This window comes from Lemur catta, chromosome 13 (assembly GCF_020740605.2).
Source record: "Lemur catta isolate mLemCat1 chromosome 13, mLemCat1.pri, whole genome shotgun sequence".
Lineage (NCBI taxonomy): Eukaryota > Metazoa > Chordata > Mammalia > Primates > Lemuridae > Lemur > Lemur catta.
The window spans coordinates 39,990,680-40,011,298 of record NC_059140.1 but is presented as its reverse complement, the minus strand read 5'-3'; the positions used below and the strand labels follow the sequence as shown (position 1 = coordinate 40,011,298).

The following is a 20,619-nucleotide window of genomic DNA, read 5'->3' as shown; positions in this document are numbered from 1 at the left end:
TAAAGGATTGGCAAGTTTTGAAGGAAAAAGCCTGGGAAAATTCTGAAACACAAAGTACAATTTGGGTAATATGGGAGAAATCCCTTGGGGGGGGGGAATAGCGCTCTGGGCCAGCAGAGGGCAGTATTGATTCAACAACTATTTCTTGAGTTCCATGTTTTATTTAGCATTCCTCTGAGATCTTTGGGAAAGAAGGAAAGCCTTCAAAGTGAAGAAAACTTTGTGTTGATTTTACACTCTTCTTCCCTCCCCGCTTTGCTCTACCTGGTTAACTCCAATAAGATGTAATTTTTTTCTTCAAACTTTTTCTTCCTAAGCAGAATTATTCTACAGCATTGAGTACATACTTCTATGTAGCACTTGTAATATTTTCTTTTTTTATTGAAATATTTTATTTAAAGGTTCATAAAAATTAATCAATGGCTTTTACAACAGGACTGTGAAATATTAACTCCACTGCCTCCCAGCAAAGATTTAAGAATTGCTTTTATAACATTAAAGTAATGAAAGTTGTTTATAAAGACAATATCCATTGAGACCGACTCTCCTTGGCATTTATGACTAGTCCATTATAAACAGATAGCAAGCTCAAAAGCAAAATGCCAGAAGTGTCTTCAATCCAAGTCAAAGCATAAGAAGCTCATTGGCCCTGCTGTGCCAAATATGAAAACTAAAATGGATTTTATACTGTAGATCTACGTAAGTGTGGAAAATTCTGCCATTTCCTCCATATGTATGCTTAGAATTCTTGAACCAATAACAGGAAGCTCCATTTCATTCACTTCACTAGGATAAACTCCTTAGAAAAAGATTGAAAAAATTCAACAATCAGTTCCCAAATTCTATGCTTTTTTTTTTTTTTTGGACTTCTGTCAATTTTCTGACACATTTGACACAAGCAGGACTATCACTTCAGTAAATCGAGCACTTGGAGCTTACAAATGTATTGAAGAATGCTGGCCTATCTATATGGGTGTGTGTATATATATCCCACATTATTGTTGGTTTCTCATCTATTCTTTGCATCAAACCCAAGTTTCTGCTCTTTTTGAACAACCTGTACATTTTCAGCATCCTTTTTGGCTTTCATAAAGTTGCAGCAGGCAACAGCTTTGGCAGTTTTTTTTTTTTTTTTTTTTTGGTGACCGTCTTGTTCTGTCACCTGAGCTAGAGAGCAGTGGTGTTATTATAGCTCATTGCAACCTCAAACTCCTGGGCCTAAACAATCCTTCTGCCCCAGCCTCCTGAGTAGCTGAGACTACAGGTGCGTGCCACAATGCCCAGCTAATTTTTCTATTTTCTTTTTTTTTTGTGGAGACAGGGTCTTGCTCTTGTTCAGGCTGATCTTGAACTCCTGAGCTCAAGCCATCCTCCTGCCTCAGCCTCCCAGCAAGCTAGGATTACAGATGTGCACCCCTACACCCTGCCTAGCCTTGGCAGTTTTGACACCAAGCTCTCTAGTAGCTAGCTGCTGAGGTCGTCAGCCTTCTCCATATTAATCGGCAGCCTGGTTTGTGTTCTTAAAGTCCCAACTTACCAATTTTTTTTTACTTTAAACCTATCACTGACTCCAAAATATTAAATGTGTTCCTTCTCCTGGGCTTTATTTAAAGATTGTTTCCTATTAGCTTCCTCTTCATTCTCCAATTTTTCTTTTCTAGTATTTTCTTTTTTCCCCACGATCTTGAGGTTGAGGTTTTACGTTTGGAATGTTGTTTATGCAATTCCTGAAATTTGTTCCACATACTTCAGGAGATTCCACAAGAGCACTCTTTATATATATTGATATTTATGTCTTCTTTCAGTTTTTGGTCTATTTGTAGAGAAATCTGATATTTGTTTTTCTAACTATCTGATCTTTATCTTCCTGTAAGTTAAGTCTTCATCTTCAGAATTCAACACAGCATCACTTCATTTAGGCCAGGAAGAAGCAGCACACTCCACGTCATTTCCTAAGGTTCAAGTCTGCAAGAGGGTGGCTCTAGAAAGGTACTCGTCTTGTGCCTGGCTGCACAACCAGAAGTCTGCAGGCTCTGGGATAGACCTTCACTTCCAGTCCTGGGCACAGGACTAAATGCTCAGGTTCTGGGTAGGATTTCTAGCCTGTTGAGATTTCCATGAACTGTAGCTGTTTTTCATGATGCAGCAATTGTGAACATATTCCATTTTTCCAATGTAGAGCATCCTTAACCCCTCTCACTTTGTCTGCGGTGTGTCAGAGAAACCCTGTCCCACTACAGGGCCGGGAAGGTGCTGAGCTGCCCCTTCTGAGGAAATTTGGTTCAGGCTGGGGGGTCTTCTTTGGTTTGATCTGCCTACATTGGGCTTTCTGGCAGGCTCTCTTAAATTGTCACCAGCAGTTTAACCCCATATTTTATTTTGTGTTTTGTCATATATTTGAAAGATCCTCCAGGGCATGCTGTGTTTTGTGTATATTTGTATCTGAGTACTAGTTTTGGCACTAAGGTATTTGAATGAATGACTGGAAGCACTTGATTATCTGTTCATTACAGCATTTGGTAAACTTGTTCTGTAAGGGACAAGATGGTTAATATTTTAGGATTTATGGGCCACGGGTCTCTTCCAGGACCACTCGACTCTCTCTGCCCATTGTAGTGAGAAATCTCATTGTAAATGATTGGAAGCTGGGTTCCAGTAAAACTATTTATAAAAGCAGGTTTGGCCCACAGGCCCTACTTTGCCCACCCCTAGTTTAAGATGTGGTTTTCCATGATATTAACTTTACCAGTTCTTTTGTCTCTCATTTTACTTTTAGCACAGTACTGAGCAAATGCAGACAGAAACTTGCTGGGTGGATGAACAAGAGTTTCTGTTGGCTGAATAATAATTACAAATGCTTTTCTGATAATGTTTTAAGGAAGTTTTCAGAGAAGAGATTGCCAATAGTTGAGTTTTTATATGTAATATTTATACATTAATTATAGTGAAAACATGAGATTTAATTTTACTAAATGAAAAGTTTTGGTAAGTCCATTTAGGTTGTACTGTTTAAGCAAAACTGGAAGATTTTTCTCTAAGGCAAACTGTGACTGAGAGAAGGGCTTTTTACAAAGCTTTAAAAAAAATTAGTTTTGCTTCAGGTAATGTGAAAATAGCTAAAATATCTCACTGTTGATAGACCAGTGACCTAATGTTTGAAGTATTATTCATGCCATCAATCTTCCTGGTGTGTGTCGAATAGAGGATGTTTGCTCAGTTGCGTCTCCAAATGCAGACTGCTTTATCCTAAGAAGACATGTGGAATTTGTATGGTCTCGGGCAGACTTAGTGTCACAAGTTGTTTACTGTTAACACGGAAATGTGTAACATCATGTTGCGGCCATCCCTGCAGGCGGCCAACGCCCGCCAGCCTCAGTGGCCCCGCGGGATGAGGCGTTTCGGCCACACTGCTCACACCTGGGCTTCCGGGCGCCCTTCCCGTGCTTCCTCACAGCCCTTGCACTCCGGCCTCTAGAACAGTTGTTCTGTGATGAGCACTCCAGCGTTCTCCTCCCTTAAGCCTTTCTTTTATCTCTTTTCCCTAGGAGGAACCCCAGTCCTCTGTTTTTCCCGTAGTGTTCTCAGTGGAGTCTGCTGTTTTCTCCACATCCCAGTTCCTCAGCGCTGAAAGAAGTGGCTGCTTCCAGACAATTAGCCTGAAGTGTTCACGTACAAGTGTCTGCCCTAGCCCATTGGCTAACCGGTCCAGCATCCCTCCTCCTCGTTATGATGCCGACCTCTCGTGTACTCCTGACTCGGTGAAGACTGGGTGCTGGCTGCTTCCTTCCCGCCCTCTCTCCCTGCCGTCATCCTGTGGGAATACAGTGTAGACCGGGGGGCCTCCCAGTGCCCTGACTTCCACTTCTACTCCAGCCACTTTCTTCCATGTCCGGATACTGAATTTAGTTACTTCCTGAAGAGGCTTCACTTTTGCATTATTAAATGCCAGCATCTTACTCTGCACCTTGCCTAACATTTTACCTTGCAGCTTCAACCTGCTTCATCAGAACTTCTTTACATTCTTGCTTGTTAACAGCCTCCTGTCTTCACCTCCTTCCCCTGCTTAGTGTAGTGTGCACAGGCTACTACTAAGCCACTTTTGTGGTGACATCTTCAAACTTGCTGTAGTGCCCTCTCCCATCTACCTGGGAAAACCCAACTATTGACATTCTGCTCCAGGGTTCCTGGTCTGTACTGGCTCCAGACTGCAGATGCTAGTAGCTCTGTGGAGTGGGTAACAAGCCAACCGGCACCAGCTAGTTTCAGTTTGTCAGTCCATTCGGTGTCTCTTATTTAAGAGGTTATTTACACATGGCCTGCAGGAGTGCCTACAACTCCCTAAATTCTTTTCTAGTTACTTTAGGATGCTGCATGCATGTTTACTACTACTCATGTTCCTTTGGGGTTATCTTGGCAAGTTTTAGCTCTTTCAACCTGGAGGTTCACGTCAAAGCGGTTATCAAATGGCTGTGCCTTCTTAACCATTGTTTTCCTGGAGAGTAGTTTCTCACTAGGAGATTTAATTTATTTCATCAAGGCTTTTTATAGAAGGAGCTAATGCTGTGATCTTCGGTTTTATTTTGACTTTGGATGGTACAAGGAGGCTTTTACATAAATGTGATGCAATTCAGAAACATCTTGTTTGGCTTAGCTCATCTAGAGTTCATAAGGCACTGTGCATACTCCTGTGTAAATTAGCTTGCTCGTTTTGAGGATTAAGAGGATGTTATAGAAGCTGTAACTTTGTTCAACTTTTCATGTTGAAGTGCTGGGGAGTGCCGGTGTATGGGTCTCACTTAATAACTGTAGCTATAATTTTGGGTCAAGTACATGAGTGAGCCGTATTATCTGGCCTTTTTGGGACTACAGTGTCCTGAAATATCAGCTTAGTGTTTAAAAAAGTAACATCAGTATTCATAACATAATCTATCCTCATTCTCATCCATGAAAGCACTTATTAAACAGCCACATTTTGAGAAATGTACAAATACAGATGAGTAAATAATGAAGGCAATTTTAAGTCCTTTTGTGTAGCACTGACATTTGTTCTATTATTAGCCTGTTTCTGGAATATGGGCTTTCATTGTGCAGCCATTAAGGAATTCATCAAAATTTCATATCGCCCGTGTGGGTCTCCATTGTCTGTGGCTGCCATCTGGCTCTGCTTCGGGCTGGGGTGATAATTATTTCATGTGGCACTCACAGCCCGCCTCCCTACCTTCACTGAATCTGTTCCCCTTTTCCTCCAGCTTTTCCATCTTCTGACTCCATTCTCTGTTCCAGGATGTAGGATAATTGTCATGATTCCATGTTGGGAAGGGAAATATTCGTTAACACCGGTTTTAGTGGTTTTAAGCCTCTCCCTCTCCCCTCAGGGCAATTGTTAGGTCTTTTATTTCCTGCCAGAAGCTCAGAGTGTTTTTCCACAGTGTAGGTACCATCTGTCTGATCTGGTACTCTTGCCTCTGAATGTGGCCGGGGAGCACAGGAGGCTGTTTGCTTCCCCACCTCCTCCTCCTCCTCCTCATGGCTGCCTTCTGTGGGTGGCAGGCAGCTCCCCCATCTTGCTCCCTTTCATTGCTCCTATCTTTTCATAAGGTCAAAATCTTTTTCCTGAATTTTGCTCGTTAGTCTCTGAACCTGAATTAAAGCTTCTCTCCATCCCTTGAGCACCAGCAGTTTCTCTTTTAACTATTTTGCTTTTAGAAGAACTTAAGATTAAAAAAAAACTAATCACAAATACTTATTGTCGGGTATGTTATGCAGTGGCGGGAGGCAGGAAAAGATGTGTAAAACTGTTACGAGGTTTCCTGACCTCAATAAAGTTTCAATCTAGGACAAAAGAGAAGAAGAACAAATGATGATGCCATAAGGCAGAAAGATGCGACTGCTGACTTAGTGGCTTAGAAAATCAGTGTCACAGAAGATGTGGAGGGAGAGGGACTCTTTTTAGGAGAGGAGTGTTTGGGGACGACAGTGGAGAGATGTAACTGGAGTCCTTAAGGAGGAGGAATGAGGGTATTGAGGTTACTGGGATCTTGTGTTTAGGTGGAATCAAGGATTCAGGTGTGAGCGTCAAGAGCTAAAGGCCTGAAGGAATATAGGAAGGCCTGACTCTGCAGGCCCAGTGGACCTTTGCAAGGTTTTGGACAGTGGTTTTTTGTGAGAAAGACTGTTGATTTTTAAGGGGTGATGGGCAGGCATTGAAGTGCAGAGCAGCAGAAAAGCAGAGGGGTAAGGCAGAGCAGTCAGGAGGAGGATCTGGAGGGTTACATCTGCCAGAGGAGAAGTCCTGGGACTATTAATTCCATGGATTTGGAGGGACGGGGAAGGTTCATTCTGATATGCTGATGTTTAGAGTCTGGGCGGGTTGGGAGAATGTTGGTATCATGATTTGAGTAGTGACGTGAGGTGTGGTGATTCAGTCCTGGAGGAGTGGGGAGGTCTGTTTACCTGCTGGGTTTGAGGTGAGGTAAGGACGCTCAGTGGGAAATGCTCCACCGAGAGCAGGCCTGGGGGGCTGGAGGACAGCCTTGGGGGACAAACCAGAGCTGTAGGTTTGGGACTGCCTGCTTGCCGTTTGTACTTGAAGGAACAAAGTTTCTAAGGTGGGAAGAAGAGCTCCTAGCAGGTGAGCTCAGGAAGAATTTGGAGGGAGTGGTTGGCAGGTCAAGCTTCACAGTTTCGAGGAGGGTGAAGTAATCATCCCTGAGCCGTCTCCAGATTAACGCATGCCCTCCTGCCGCCCACGCGCTCCTTCACACCCTGCTGCTCCCTGCCACGATCCCTCTCTGTTTCGCCTGAGCATTCAGGCCAGGACCTTCCATTTGTTATGGCTTGTTTTCTATACATATTAACTCCCTCTGAACCGTAATTTAGGCTTAGCAGAACCCACGTATAACCGAAACTCATAAGCCTCAGAGAACCCAGAGTCATGAGCCCCCAGTGGCCTACTGTGGGAGAGAAATCCTCCAGAGTATTGAGAGGAATCTGGGAAGTCTCGCTCAATCAAGGTGAATTACCTGTATTTGGCTTCTGAACATTTTCTGTGTCAGGAATTTACTTTTTCCAAAAATGCACATCATTCCATTTTGGAATATTTTTTAAACCGTAGAAAGTTGTTCCATGATGTGGGTCTCAAATTTACAGTTAAACAGGTTGTATACTTTAATGTGTAAGTCTTTTCACGAAAGTCTCAAAATCGATTTTAGGGCTCCAAAACCAGTTTTGTTAGGAACATGTCAGAAGCTCTTGTAGATTTAATAAAGGTCACAGAGTAGTGGTGTTATATAAAAATAGTTTTCCTTTTTTCCCGCTATAAGTTGATTTTGTGTTTTTAACTTTGAAATGAGCTGTTTTTGTTGTGTTTTTTATGTACCTGGATCTAGCCATTAAAAATAGGGTAGGACAGTGGTCCCAAGGCTGCGGTTGAGACTTCTGCAGTACCGAAAACTTGCCAGCAGGTGGCAGCAGAGAACAGGCACTGATTTCACACTTGGTTTTATGAGACTCTGATAAAGAACCAACGCATTTAGAGCTGTGAGGAGACGAGGTGATGATTTAGTACAAATTCTTTTTCTTATAGGGAAGTCAAGTCTCATGGGAACCCTAGATACTCGTTCAGAATCGTGGAGTCAGGACTTAATAGCAGATCTGTCAAGTTCTTTTTACTAAAAACAATGCTTCTCTGAGACCATCCTCAGTCAGACTCAGTAAGGACACGTCTGGAGAAGGAGGACCTCCAGGTGCCGGTCCCGGCCGTGGGAGTCAGGATTTCCCACAGAAAGGCCTGGGACCAGGGTTTTTTGTTTGTTTGTTTGTTTTTAAACAAACTCGATACTAAATGCTGAATCCACAAGGGAGCCCTTCCACAGGGCAGGCGTTACGCTCGGCCTTGAGGATAGGAAGAAGAAAGCCCGCGCTTTCTCACTGGCCGGGCCACACGGGCGGCCGCGTCCCCAGCCTGGGCTCTCCCCCAGCAGCCTGTCACCCGCTCGGGGGCAGCCCGAGGGGCTGCGAGGTGAGGCGTGCCCGGCATGGCCAGACCGTTTCTTTTTCCGAGAAAAGCCGGCAGTCCACATCTTTGTTTGGTATTTCCCGACTGCAGCGGACTGCGGGGGCCAATCAGAACACGCCTGCAGGTTGGCATCAGCCCGGGGGCTGCGATCTCTCCCTGGGGAGACCGGATTCTAAAGATGTGGGTAGACACGAGGGGGGATGGTGCAGGGAGGCAGGCAGAGCTGCCAGCGCTGCCGAGCGAGGTCAAGCCAACTTTCTGAAGGCCAGTTCTCAAGGCCAACAGTGTTTTTTGGGAAAAACAAACTTGTTCATCTGCACGGACAGACTCTTCCTTTCCTTCGTTATCCAAAAGGGAATGTGCATATTGGTCTTATATATGTCTCAGTGCACCAAGATAGTGTTTAAAAAATTTATTCTCTGTGCTTCAAATTTTGTAATGTTTAAACAGATGATTCCAATAAATAAAATTGCAATTATTACTTGGTCAAGGATAATTGGTCAAGGATACATTAATAATTAGATGCTTTGCAGAGGCATCAGCATGTCCGCTTTTGAAATAAATAAGCTGGAAACTTTATTGAGATCTGCTAAGACCCTAGAAAGAATCTAGGAGAAACTTTGTTCATGCAAATTGTTTGAGGAAAACAAATTTCTTCACAGTTCTGTTGCTGGGAGTGTAATGAACTCACAGTAGGGAGTTAGTGGAGACTTCTGTAAGGGCCTTTGCTATGGCCCTATTTGTTATGTGTGTTCTCTGCTTTGTGACCATATAATTAAAGTGAATTATGAAAAAAGTCAATTTGTGCACTTGAGAAAACCTAGTCCTGTGGAAATTTTTAGATATAATGTAAAGATGTCATACATAAAAACAGAAAGATAGATGCAAATATATGAAAGGAAGAAATACAATCATACATTAATACTAAAATATTTCTGGGTGTGAGGTAGCAGGGCTGAGAGTTCATTTTGCAAATTAAGACATATTCCTGTAAAAATATATAAGTTTTTTTATTTGGGGGTGGTATAGGAATTTAGAGTACAGGCATTGCTTAAATAGCTTAACTTATATTGAACTTCTTTTGTGTATGAGATATGGAGATGGTGTAAAAGGCCTTTGTAACTATTTTTTAAAAAGTCATCTTTATTAAATTTGAATACAGTGCACAAATTTGTAAGTGTAGAGTTCAATGAGTTTTTCAGAAAACAGATTTATTGATATATAATTCATATAGCATACAATATACTCTTTTTAAAGTGTGAAATTCATTAGTTTTTAGTACATTCACAGAATTGTCCAACCATCACCCCTATCTAATTTCAAAACTTTTTTTTTTTTTTTTGTGAGACAGGATCTTGCTCTGTTGTCCAGGCTAGAGCACAGTGGCATCATCATAGCTCACTGCAACCTCTAACTCCTGGGCCCAAGTGGTCCACTTGCCTCAGCCTCCTGAGTAGCTGGGACTATAGGTGCCCACCACCATGCCCACCAGATTTTTCTATTTTTTTGTAGAGACCAAGTCTTGTTCCTGCTCAGGCTAATCTTGAACTCTTGGTCTCAAGCAATCCACCTGCCTCAGCCTCCCAAAGTGCTAGGATTACAGGTGTGAGCCACCATGCCTGGCCTAATTTCAAAACATTTTGATCATTCCAAAAGAAACCCACTAATGAGCAGTCATTCCCCATTCTCTCCTTCCCCTAACTCCTGACAAACACTAATCTACTTTTTGTTTCTATGGATTTGCCTATTCTGGATACTTCACATAAATGGAATCAAACGTTATATGGTCTTTTGTGTCTGACTTCTTTCACTTAGCCTAATGTTTTCAAGGTTCATTTATATTGTAGCACGTATCAGTACAGTAGTGCCTCCCTCCCCATCCTTGGGGGATATGTTCCAAGAACCCCCGTGTGTGCCTGAAACCTTGGATAGTACCAAACCTGATCGCTGTCATTTGGAACACACTTCTGTTCACTTCTGTTCTTTCACACACAAATTTAATGCCTTTTCCTCTTTTTTTTTTTTTTTTTTACTTTTTATTTACATTTTGATAGATTTAGGGGTATGAGTGGTTTTTGGTTAGGTGGATGAATTGTATAGTGATGGTATCTGGGTTTTTAGTGTACCTGCCACCCAAATAGTGTACATTGCACTTGATAAATGGTTCTTCTCTCAACCCCTTGCCACTTTCCTCCCTGCTTCTGAGTCTGTAATGTCCATTATACCACTCTGTGTGCCCTTGCATACCTGTAGCTTAGTGTTCCCACTTATAAATGAGAACATATGATGGTTGGTTTTCCATTCTTGCATTACTTTACTTAGGATAATGGCCTTCAGTTCCATCCAAGTTGTTGCAAAAGACATTATTTTATCCTTTTTATGGTTGAGTAGTATTCCACGGCATAGGTATCACACATGTTCTTTATCCATTCCTCAGCTGATGGGCACTTAGGTTGAGTCTATGTCTTTGCAATTGTGAATTCTGCTTTGATGGACATTCAAGTGTAGGTGTCTTTTTGATATGATGGCTTCTTTTTCTTTTGGTATATCCCCAGTAGTGGGAGTGCTGGAATGAATGGTAGGTCTACTTTTAGTTCTTTGAGGAATCTCCATGCTGTTTTCCCTAGAGGTTGTACTAATTTACATTCCTACCAACAGTATATAAGCAGTCTCTTTTCACAACACCAACACCAACATCTATTTTTTTTTTTTTTGACATTTTAATAATGGCCATTCTAACTGGGAATTGCGGTAAGGTGGTATCTCATTGTGGATTTAATTTGCATTTCCCTGATGATTAGTGATACTGAGCATTTTTTCATATGTTTGTTGGCCATTTGTTTATCATCTTTTGAAAAATGTTCATTTCATTTGCCCATTTTTTTAATGGGGTTATTCATTTTCTTTCTTGCTAATTTTTTTGAATTCCTTGTAGATTCTGGATATTAGTCCTTTGTTGGATGTATGGTTTGTGAATATTTTTTTCCCAATCTGTAGGTTGTCTGTTTACTTTGTTATTTCTTTTTCCATGCAGAAGTTTTTAGTTTAATTAAGTTCCCTTTATTTATTTTTGTTTTTGTTGCATTTGCTTTTGGGTTCTTAGCCATGAATTATTTGCATAGGCCAATGTCCAGAAGTATTTTTCCTAGGTTTTCTTCCAGACTTTTTATTATTTAAATCTTACATTTAAGTCTGTGATTTATCTTCAGTTAATTTTTGTATATGGTGAGAGATAGGGATCCAGTTTTATTCTTTTTCATATAGCTATCCAGTTTCCCCAGCACAATTTATCGAATAGAATGTCCTTTCCCAGTGTATGTTTTTGTCTTCTTTGTCAAAGATCAGTTAGCTGTAGTTTTTGGCTTTATTTCTGGGTTCTCTATTCTATTCCACTGATCTATGTGTCTACTCTTATACCAGTACCTTGGTGTTTTGGTTACAATTGCCTTGTAGTGTCATTTGAAGTTGGGTAATGTGATGCCTCTGGATTTGTTCTTTTTGCTTAGAATTGTTTTGGCTATTCAGGCTCCTTTGTGGTTACATAGGAATTTTAGGATGGTTTTTCTAATTCTGTGAAAAATGATGTTGGAACTTTGATAGGAATTGCACTGAATCTGTAGATCACTTTGGGCAATATGGTCATTTTCACAAGGTTGATTCTTTTAATCCATGAGCATTGGACATTTTTCCATTTGTTTGTGTCATCTATGATTTCTTTCATCAGTGTTTTTTCTTTTTCCGAAATAGTCCCTTCTGCAAATAATTTATCATCAGTGTTTATAGTTGTCCTTGTAGAGATCTTTCACCTCTTTGGTTAACTTTATTCCTAGGTATTTTATCTTTTTTTGCTGCTATTGTAAATGGGAATGAATTCTGGGTTTGGTTGTCAGCTTGGTCATTATTGGTGTATAGCAGTACTACTGATTTGAGTACATTGATTTTGTTAACTGAGACTTTATTGAATTCATTTATCAAATCTGTGAGTTTTTTGAAGGAGTCTTTAGGGTTTTCTAGGTATAAGGTCATATCACGGGCAAACAGAAATAGTTTGACTTCTTCTTTTCCAATTTGGATACCCTTTATTTCTTTCTCTTGCATGACTGTTGTAGCTATTATGTTATAGAACCTCCAATACTATGTTGAATAGAAGTGGTGAAAGTAGCCATCCTTGTCTTGTTCCAGTTCTTAGAGGGAATGCTTTCAATTTTTCCCCATTCAATATCATGTTGACTGTGGATTTGTTATATGTGACTTTTATTAATTGAGGTATGTTCCTTCTATATCTAGTTTTTTGAGGGTTTCTATCATGAAGTGGTGCTGGATTTTATCGAATGCTTTTTCTGCATGTATTGAAATGATCATATAGTTTTTGTTTTTAATTCTGTTTGTGTGGGGAATCACATTTGACTTGCTTATGTTGAACCATTCTTCCATCCCTAGGATGAAACCCAATTAATTGATCATGATGGATTATTTTTTTGATGTTGGATTTGGTTTGCTAGTATTTTGTTGAGTTTTTTTGCATCTGTGTTCATCAGAGATGTTGGTCTATAGTTTTCTTTGTTGTGTCCTTTCCTGGCTCTGGTATCAGTATAATACTGAGTTTGTAGAATGAGATAGGGAGGATTCCCTCCTTCTCAATCTTTTGGAACAGTTTCAGGAGGATTGGTATTAGGTGTAATTTGAACTTTTTGTAGAATTTGGCTGTGAATCTGTCTGGTCCAGGGCTTTTTTTTTGTTCGGAGATTTTTTATTGCTGATTCAATCTCATTACTTGTTACTGGTCTATTCAAGATTTCCATTTCTTCCTGATTCAAGCTTAGGGAGTTATATGTTTACAGGAATTTGTCTATTTCCCCTAGATTTTCTAGTTCGTGTGCACAGGGGTATCCATAGTAATCTCAAATGAGATTTTGCATTTCTGTGATGTCAGTTGTAATGTTTCCTTTTTCATTTCTGATTAAGCTTATCTGAATCCTGTACTTTCTTTGGTTAATCTAGCTAGTGGTCTGTCAATTTTGTTTACCTTTTCAAAGAACCAACTTTTCATTTCATTGATTCTTTGTATTTTTTTTGTTCCAGTTTTGTTTAGTTCTGCTCTGATCTTTATTATTCCTTTTCTTCCACTAGCCTTGCATTTGGTTTGTTCTTGGTTTTGTTTCCCTGAGGTGTGATATTAGGTTGTCAGTTTGTGAACTTTCTGTCTTTTTGATGCAGGCATTTAGTGCTATAAACTTCCCCCTTAGCACTACTTTTTCTGTATTCTAGAAGTTCTGATTGCTTGTGTCACTATTATCATTCATTTTGAAAAATTTTTAAATTTCCATCTTGATTTCGTCATTGACCCAACAATCATTCAAAAACAGGTTGTTGGGCCGGGCGCGGTGGCTCACGCCTGTAATCCTAGCACTCTGGGAGGCCAAGGCGGGTGGATCACTCGAGGTCAGGAGTTCGAGACCAGCCTGAGCAATAGTGAGACCCCGTCTCTACTAAAAAATAGAAGTTATCTGGCCAACGAAAAATATATATAGAAAAAAATTAGCTGGGCATGGTGGCGCATGCCTGTAGTCCCAGCTACTGGGAGGCTGAGGCAGTAGGATCGCTTAAGCCCAGGAGTTTGAGGTTGCTGTGAGCTAGGCTGATGCCACGGCACTCACTGTAGCCCGGGCAACAGAGCGAGACTCTGTCTCAAAAAAACAAACAAACAAAAAACAAAAAAATAGGTTGTTTAATTTCCATGTATTTGTATAGTGTTGAGATTTCCTCTTATAATTGATTTCTAGTTTTATTCTGCTGGGGTCTGAAAAGATACTTGGTAGATTTTGATTTTTGAAGATTTTTTGAGACTTGTGGCCTATCATATGGCCTACCTTGAAGAATGTTCCATGTGCAGCTGAAAAGAACGTATATTCTGCAGTTGCTGGGTAAAATGTTCTGTAAATGTCTGTTAGGTCCATTTATTCTAGAGTCCACTTTAAGTCCAGTGTTTCTTTGTTGACTTTCTGCCTCAATGGTCTGTCTAGTGCTGTCAGTGGAGTACTAAAGTCCCCCTGTATTATTGTATTGCTGTCATTCTCTTTCCTTAGGTCTAGTAATATTTGTTTTATGAATCTGGGAGCTCTGGCATTAGGTGCATATGTATTTAGCCTTGTTATATCTTCTTGTTTGATCCTTTTGTCATTATACAATGACCTTCTTTGCTTCTTTTTATTATTGTTAAAGTCTGTTTCATCTCATATAAGAATAGCTAGTCCTGTTCGCTTTTAGTTTCCATTTGCTTGGAATATTTTTTCTACCCCTTTATGGAAGAATCTTCATGCATTAAGTGGGTCTCTTGGATGCAACAGATATTTGGGTTATGTTTTTTCATCCATTCTGTCCCTTTTCCATCTTAATTGAGCACTTATCATCCACTATGGCTGTAACTTTTGCAGTTTTAGCTCTCAGAGCAAAAATAGCATGAATTACTTTTTTTCTTCACAATTTCCTGGATAGAAGATTTGTTCTTACCATAGATCTTATCAACCTCAGCATCTGATTTTTTTTCTTTCCTTAAGCTGAGAATGTTCACTTTTTTACTTAAAGGAAGTACTTGATGGCTTCTCTTTGGCATATCTGAATTGCCAAAATCATTACTCCTATGCTTTGCTGTCATTATTAAATAAAAGACTTGCACACAAGCATTGTCATACCTCAACAGTCAATCCAATCACTGAGACGGCTACTAAGTGACTCATGGGCAGGGAATGCATACACCATGGATTTGATGGACAAAGGGACGATTCAGATCCTGGGTGGGATGGGGCAGCACAGCTTGAGATTTCATCACAGTGCTCAGAATGGTGTGCAATTTAAAACTTACAAATTGTTTATTTCTGGAATTTTCCATTTAATATTTTTGGACAGAAGTTGACCTGGGATAACTAAAACTGCAGAAAGTGAAACCATGGCTAAGGGGAAACCACTGTACTTAATACTTCTTATTGCTGAATAATATTCCATTGTGTAGTTACACCATATTTATTTATCAGTTGATGGACATTTAGGTTGTTTCCACCTTTTGGCTAATATGAGTAATGCTCTTATGAATGTTCAAATACAGGTTTTTGTGTGAAGATATGTTTTATTTCATTTAAGTACTAGGAATAGAATTGTAGCTGTCTCTTTGCTTCCTAGAAATTCACTGTTGAATTGAAAAGCTGACAAATGGGTACCAGAAAGACTACATTGTTGTTGGCTTGCGGTAAGAATCCATCCAGAACCATTGTAGAACCTGTGAAACAGGCATCTCAACTCCATTCCTTAATATCAAACTGGCACTGGATAATAAAGTATATCATAGGCAGCAAAGGTGTAACTATCAATTTGATGTTCACATAAAATAAGTAGTGACTCTCACCTGAAATACACACTATTTGCCAAATGAATATTTCCCACAGCAGTGTCTCTCATAGTAATTCATAGGGAGGTAAGCAGGTAATTGTTGAGACCTGCTAATATGTGTGTGACATTTCTGCAAAAACCAACAACGTCTTTTTACTCTTGAGAACCCATGATTATATTAAGTATTTGAACTATACTTAAAATATCTTGGTAATGGATGTTCACATCTACTTGTGCCTTGTGTGCTAGTTATTTAAAAACTCCTTGATCTAGAAAAAAAAAAATTAAGACTAGGCTTTTGCTAGACCTTTTTCCCTTGGGATATTTTCCGTATTGTCTGCAATAACGTAAATTGAAGTATTAACCTATACTTATAGACAAAATGTAATTTGCTCTTTAGAAGTAGTTTTCGTCATTGTTAACAGAACAAAGTATAGCTGTAAAATGAGCACTTTTTTTGTATGTGATGTTTGCAGTGTACTTAACTGGCTGCTAATAGGGCTCAGGTTTCTTGGATTTTGATGTATTGATGAAACCTCGCACATAAATTGTCAGCCCTGTAGCCAATCTGCCTTTCTTTTCTTAGTTTTGTTTAGTTTTCTTCAGTTGTATTTCATTTTTGACTTGTTAAAAATTGTGGTTAAGCAAAAATAATTTGAAACTAAGCTAAAATTTGGTTCTGTTATAGGGAAGTGGGCTGCTTCTTCTAGACTCGAAATTATGTTTAAACTTATTCTAGGTCTTTCTGCCCTCAAAATGTGAGTGTAGCTGACATCTGGACTAATGATGATTGAGTGAAAATTTTGAGTGTTAAACAGTTGGCTTTTAATTATCTAAGGCACACAGCCTGGAGCTTTGCATTTTGCTGTCAGTTTCCCCCCTCTTCCCTCCTGACTGGCTGTGTGGAGACTTGTTGGCTTTTCCTTAGAAAAGGTAAAGTGGGAAGTGTGATTTACACTAGTCACTCTGAGATGAAAGTTTTAAGGTGGCAGTGGGGCAGGAAAATGTATAGACTTGTGACCACTATGAAACTTCTGGATTCCATTTAGAGTTCAGTGATCCATGCAATTCTGATTACCACTATCTTGGAAGACTGTGAGTTGGCTTTGGTTTTGCTATCAAATGATATTAGTATTGGCAAAAATAGTCTTAGCATACTCCAGAATATTATGTAGTACAATGCCAGATCTTAGCAGAGGCTAGTAACTTGAGAATTATGTCCCTTAAAGGAATGTTATTTGCTGAATGTACAATATAAGTTAACCAAGAACACGCTGTAATTCAGAGGGTTAACCACATATGCCATTCTGACTACAAATTTCAAAACAGGGTTAGACTTTTAGAGAGGAATTTCCAAGAATTGCTTCATCTTACTTTTTATATTCCTAGTGCCATGCACCATGCCAAGTATGTAGATAACAGATTGTCATTAAATGAATTTTGAATGAATGAATAAATGATGTTTTTTTATATCTTGGTTAAAATTAAGACAGATTATTTAAATGGAAAGTTAAATTCTAACATATCTTTAGCCTGGAAAAACTTTCATGTAGCAAATCACTAGTGGTGACAAGCTTTCAACTTTGAAGGCTTCATCCAGCAATATTCCTTTCAAAAAGGTGTATATCACTAGAGTGACATGTTTCCATGGACTCTTGTATGTTTTTATTCTTGAGCTATTAAAAACTACTAGAATGGGTTCTGTCCTGGGCAGGAGAAGGCTACTTTAGTAAAGTGATTTCAGGAACTGAGGCAGGTTCTTCCTCCAAAACACAACCAATTTCCTCATCCCCTCAACACACACCTGAAATTTAACCATCGGTTTTGTCTTTTTGTGACTTTAATTCCTGTAAATAAGTGGCAATTATTTGTAGGAAGAGCAAAACATAAGTGATGAGTATGTGTAAGCTGTATTTCAGCCAGTGGGAAGTTGGCTAAGATAGTCCTGCCCTTGGCAGTATGCAGTGTAGCCTGGGATACCGGGGGACACAGAGGGTAGGTCCCTAATTACATTTGAGAGTTCACAGAGTGCTTTCACAGACACTGTCATTTGGTGCTCAGTGCCCTGTTATCTAGGGAACTATGTATTGACCTCGGTCTCAACTCGAGTAGCCTGATTGTCACTCAGAGTTCCTAACACATAGGACTGCTGTGAGGATTCAGGCCCAAAGTGTTGGCTGTCATAATCTGGGTTCCTGTTTTATAGTTGAGGAAACTGAGGCCTGGAGAAGTTAGGAGACTAAATCTTCATTACACAAGACATCTGGTACTCCCATCTTAGCCTCTCTGACTCCAAGCTCTTTTTTTTGGGTGGATGGGGCTCACATTATGAGGGTAGTTTAGAAAGGGCCGAACCCAACCTTTTGGCTTTTCTGATATCACAAATGACCTATCCAATAATTTTACTCTGGAACAGGAAAGAGATAGGAGATAGGCATTTCTTCTATTTAAAAGTATGTTCAGTTTTTACCTAACGTGTTTACAGAGAGCCATAATCCTTGCATTTATACATCTTTGGCACGTGTGACCATGAGATCTGTCAACATTACTGTGTCATAAATAATGATACAGACATTCTCATGGAATTCATTATAAAAATTAGACCTGTTTTGTGGAGTCCTGGGGATCATATAATAGTTGTTTTAAAAATGAAGTTCAATGAGAGAGAGAAGATAGGGGTGTTTTTAATTTATTGACAGCTTTAAAGAGTAACTAAAAAGTGTCCACCTCCTCAATGTGCCCCAGCTTGGGGCTCCTTTCTGTGGAAACAGTGCCCCGTGTGCACCATCTCATCGTAACGTCCCAGTGTATGAACACTCACTTACCTCCATGAGTTGACAATTAAGGCAGACCCATATATCGTGAAGAGCTTCATGGTGTTGTTTCTGTGTACCACAGTGGCTTCTCGTGTTAAATTTTCCTTGGAATTTTCTTTTTTGCATTCCTGATGTTGAAATGATTGGCATGATAATGATGTGTATCTTAAATGAGCTAATAGCTGATCTGTCAATTAGTAAGTAACTTAATTTGGAATCACCTGTGAGCCCAGTTGAAGCTCATAGCCTAGTTTTTGTCGGCAAACACCCCTCATTCCTTTTAAAACAAGCTCAAACAGGCACTGTGTTTTTGCACTGTGATTTGCACAAAAATATGGTAGCGTGTGCTTTGGGGATTCTAGACGCCTTTTAAATGGGTGCTTAAAAGGAACCGAAAAATCTAAAGGGGACGAGTGCCTGCTGACTTGCATTTGTGGGTGTTTTGCTGCTAACCAGTCTGGTATGAAGTGGTCTTTGAGAGGTTCCCAGAATGTTTGGGATTTCAGTCATGTGGATTATGTGGTCAGAATTGCAACTGAGCGATGGAGCTTTGGGGAAGCTCGTTGCTTCTATTGGTGGGAAATCTTATCCAGCAGGAGGATTAAAATAAAGCCATAAACAAAACAGGAAAGAGTATAAAGATGATTCCCATTTGTTTATTAAATTAATACATTTCATAGGAGAAGACATGGAGTTTTTTGGAATCTATGAACTTGACACTTATTGCCTATGTATTTAGCTGATAGATGTTTTCTTCCACAAAATCTGCCCTTTAAAAACCTGTCAAGGGCTTCTTGGGAGGCTACAGGTGGTAAGACAGGTTTGGCAGCAGCGTTTGTACAGAATATGCCCTGGGCAGGCTGCTCCGCCCTTCACATGCTCCGCTTGGGTGGACTAATTACAACGGCAGAGGGAGAGTCTCACCCAGGAGCTCCACACTCGGCCCTGTTGGTTGCTTTGCGGCTTCTTTCCAGCAGGATGGCTGGACTGTTTTTTCCTAGAAGAGTCAAGATATTTTCACATATCACTTGTGTACTGTGAAGTAGATAGGGCAGGTAGTTCTTTCCCTTTAAAAATTAGGGGACTGAGTGGTGACAAAGAAGTGTGTCCTGTGAAAGGAGTCCAGGATTAAACCCCAGTCTTGTCCCCTAATGCACATCTCGGATTATTTCAGGTGACAGTGGCTTTATTTAGCTTCATTAGGAAAATATGGAAAGAGGCAAGCGAAAGAGAGGAAAATATTTTGTATAAAAGGCAAGGTGTGGCTGTTTGACTACATAGTGATCACTCCTGTTTGTGTTGACTTTTGATAACTTAAGTGGGAAACACATGATCTCTATTTAGGTCCTATGAATCACAGTCTCATTGCGTAAAATGTTTCACACCTTAAATAACTTGCTAATGAGTAAGGTTCAAAATTATTGAAAAACTAAATGAGTAATTGTTAGATTGGAACTACTAAAGAGTTCTTTCAAAATTCTGTAACTTTTTTTCAGAATACTGAATTCTTAACATAAGAATGGGTTCACATTTTAAAATATGATTTATTATTCTTTGCCTGAAAGCTGATGTCACCACTGTTGGCTCCCTGTCCTCCCACCCAGATGGGGACCCAGTCCCAGGAGTCATTCCTGAAGCACCTTTTCCCCACAATGGTCTCCATTTTCTCTGCTGCTGTTTCCCCTATGGAATGCCCTTCCCTATCCCAATGACTTTACCCTCTAGAGACAGAATCTAGATATTTTTCTAGAGGTTTCACTAAGATCATTGGTGGTGGTAACTGCAGGTGGCTTGTTCATATGTAATGGCCTTAAGTTGGGAATTGTCTGTTTAAAATATTCACCATCTCTTCTCTCTCTCTTTTATTTCTGCCTGTCAGGGTTTGATAGTCTTCTTTCTAGGATTTTTCAATAAATAGCTATTTACACAAAGTAGGGACATTTCATGAATAAGTTTAAAGAGGACCCTCTGCTATTTAGCTTTATAATGAAACTTGAGGAATTTAAAGAGGGAATTGAAATTAGTAATGTGTATATTCAGTACAGTTGGTATTTCAAGTTTATATCTTAAATTGTTTTTAAGTCACTCTTAGTAGAATAGATCACCTATAGGTTTTTAAAAATATAAAATATGTTGGAAATTTAGTTTAGCTTCTAACATTTATCACCCAATAAAATGGTTACATTATAGAAAACACTCATTGTGGCTTTTTATGTGTATGTTTGTTCATACCAAAATGGTTAAATTCTCTTTGTAACATAATTTTCTATAAAGAACAGCTTATGAATATAACAGTTTATATAGGCACATCTGTCAGATATAACATTAGATGCATATTAGTTAATCTAATACTGAATTTGACTTGTGTGTTATCCCTGCTTAAGAGAAAATTAACACACCCAA

At 39.6% G+C, this 20,619-nt stretch overlaps 1 protein-coding gene across 11 annotated transcripts in view; it reads left to right on the top strand.

The window, feature by feature from the left end:
- Positions 1–20,619, top strand: part of LMO7 (LIM domain 7) — a 195,444-nt gene that overhangs the window by 46,487 nt on the left and 128,338 nt on the right. The window lies entirely within an intron of this gene.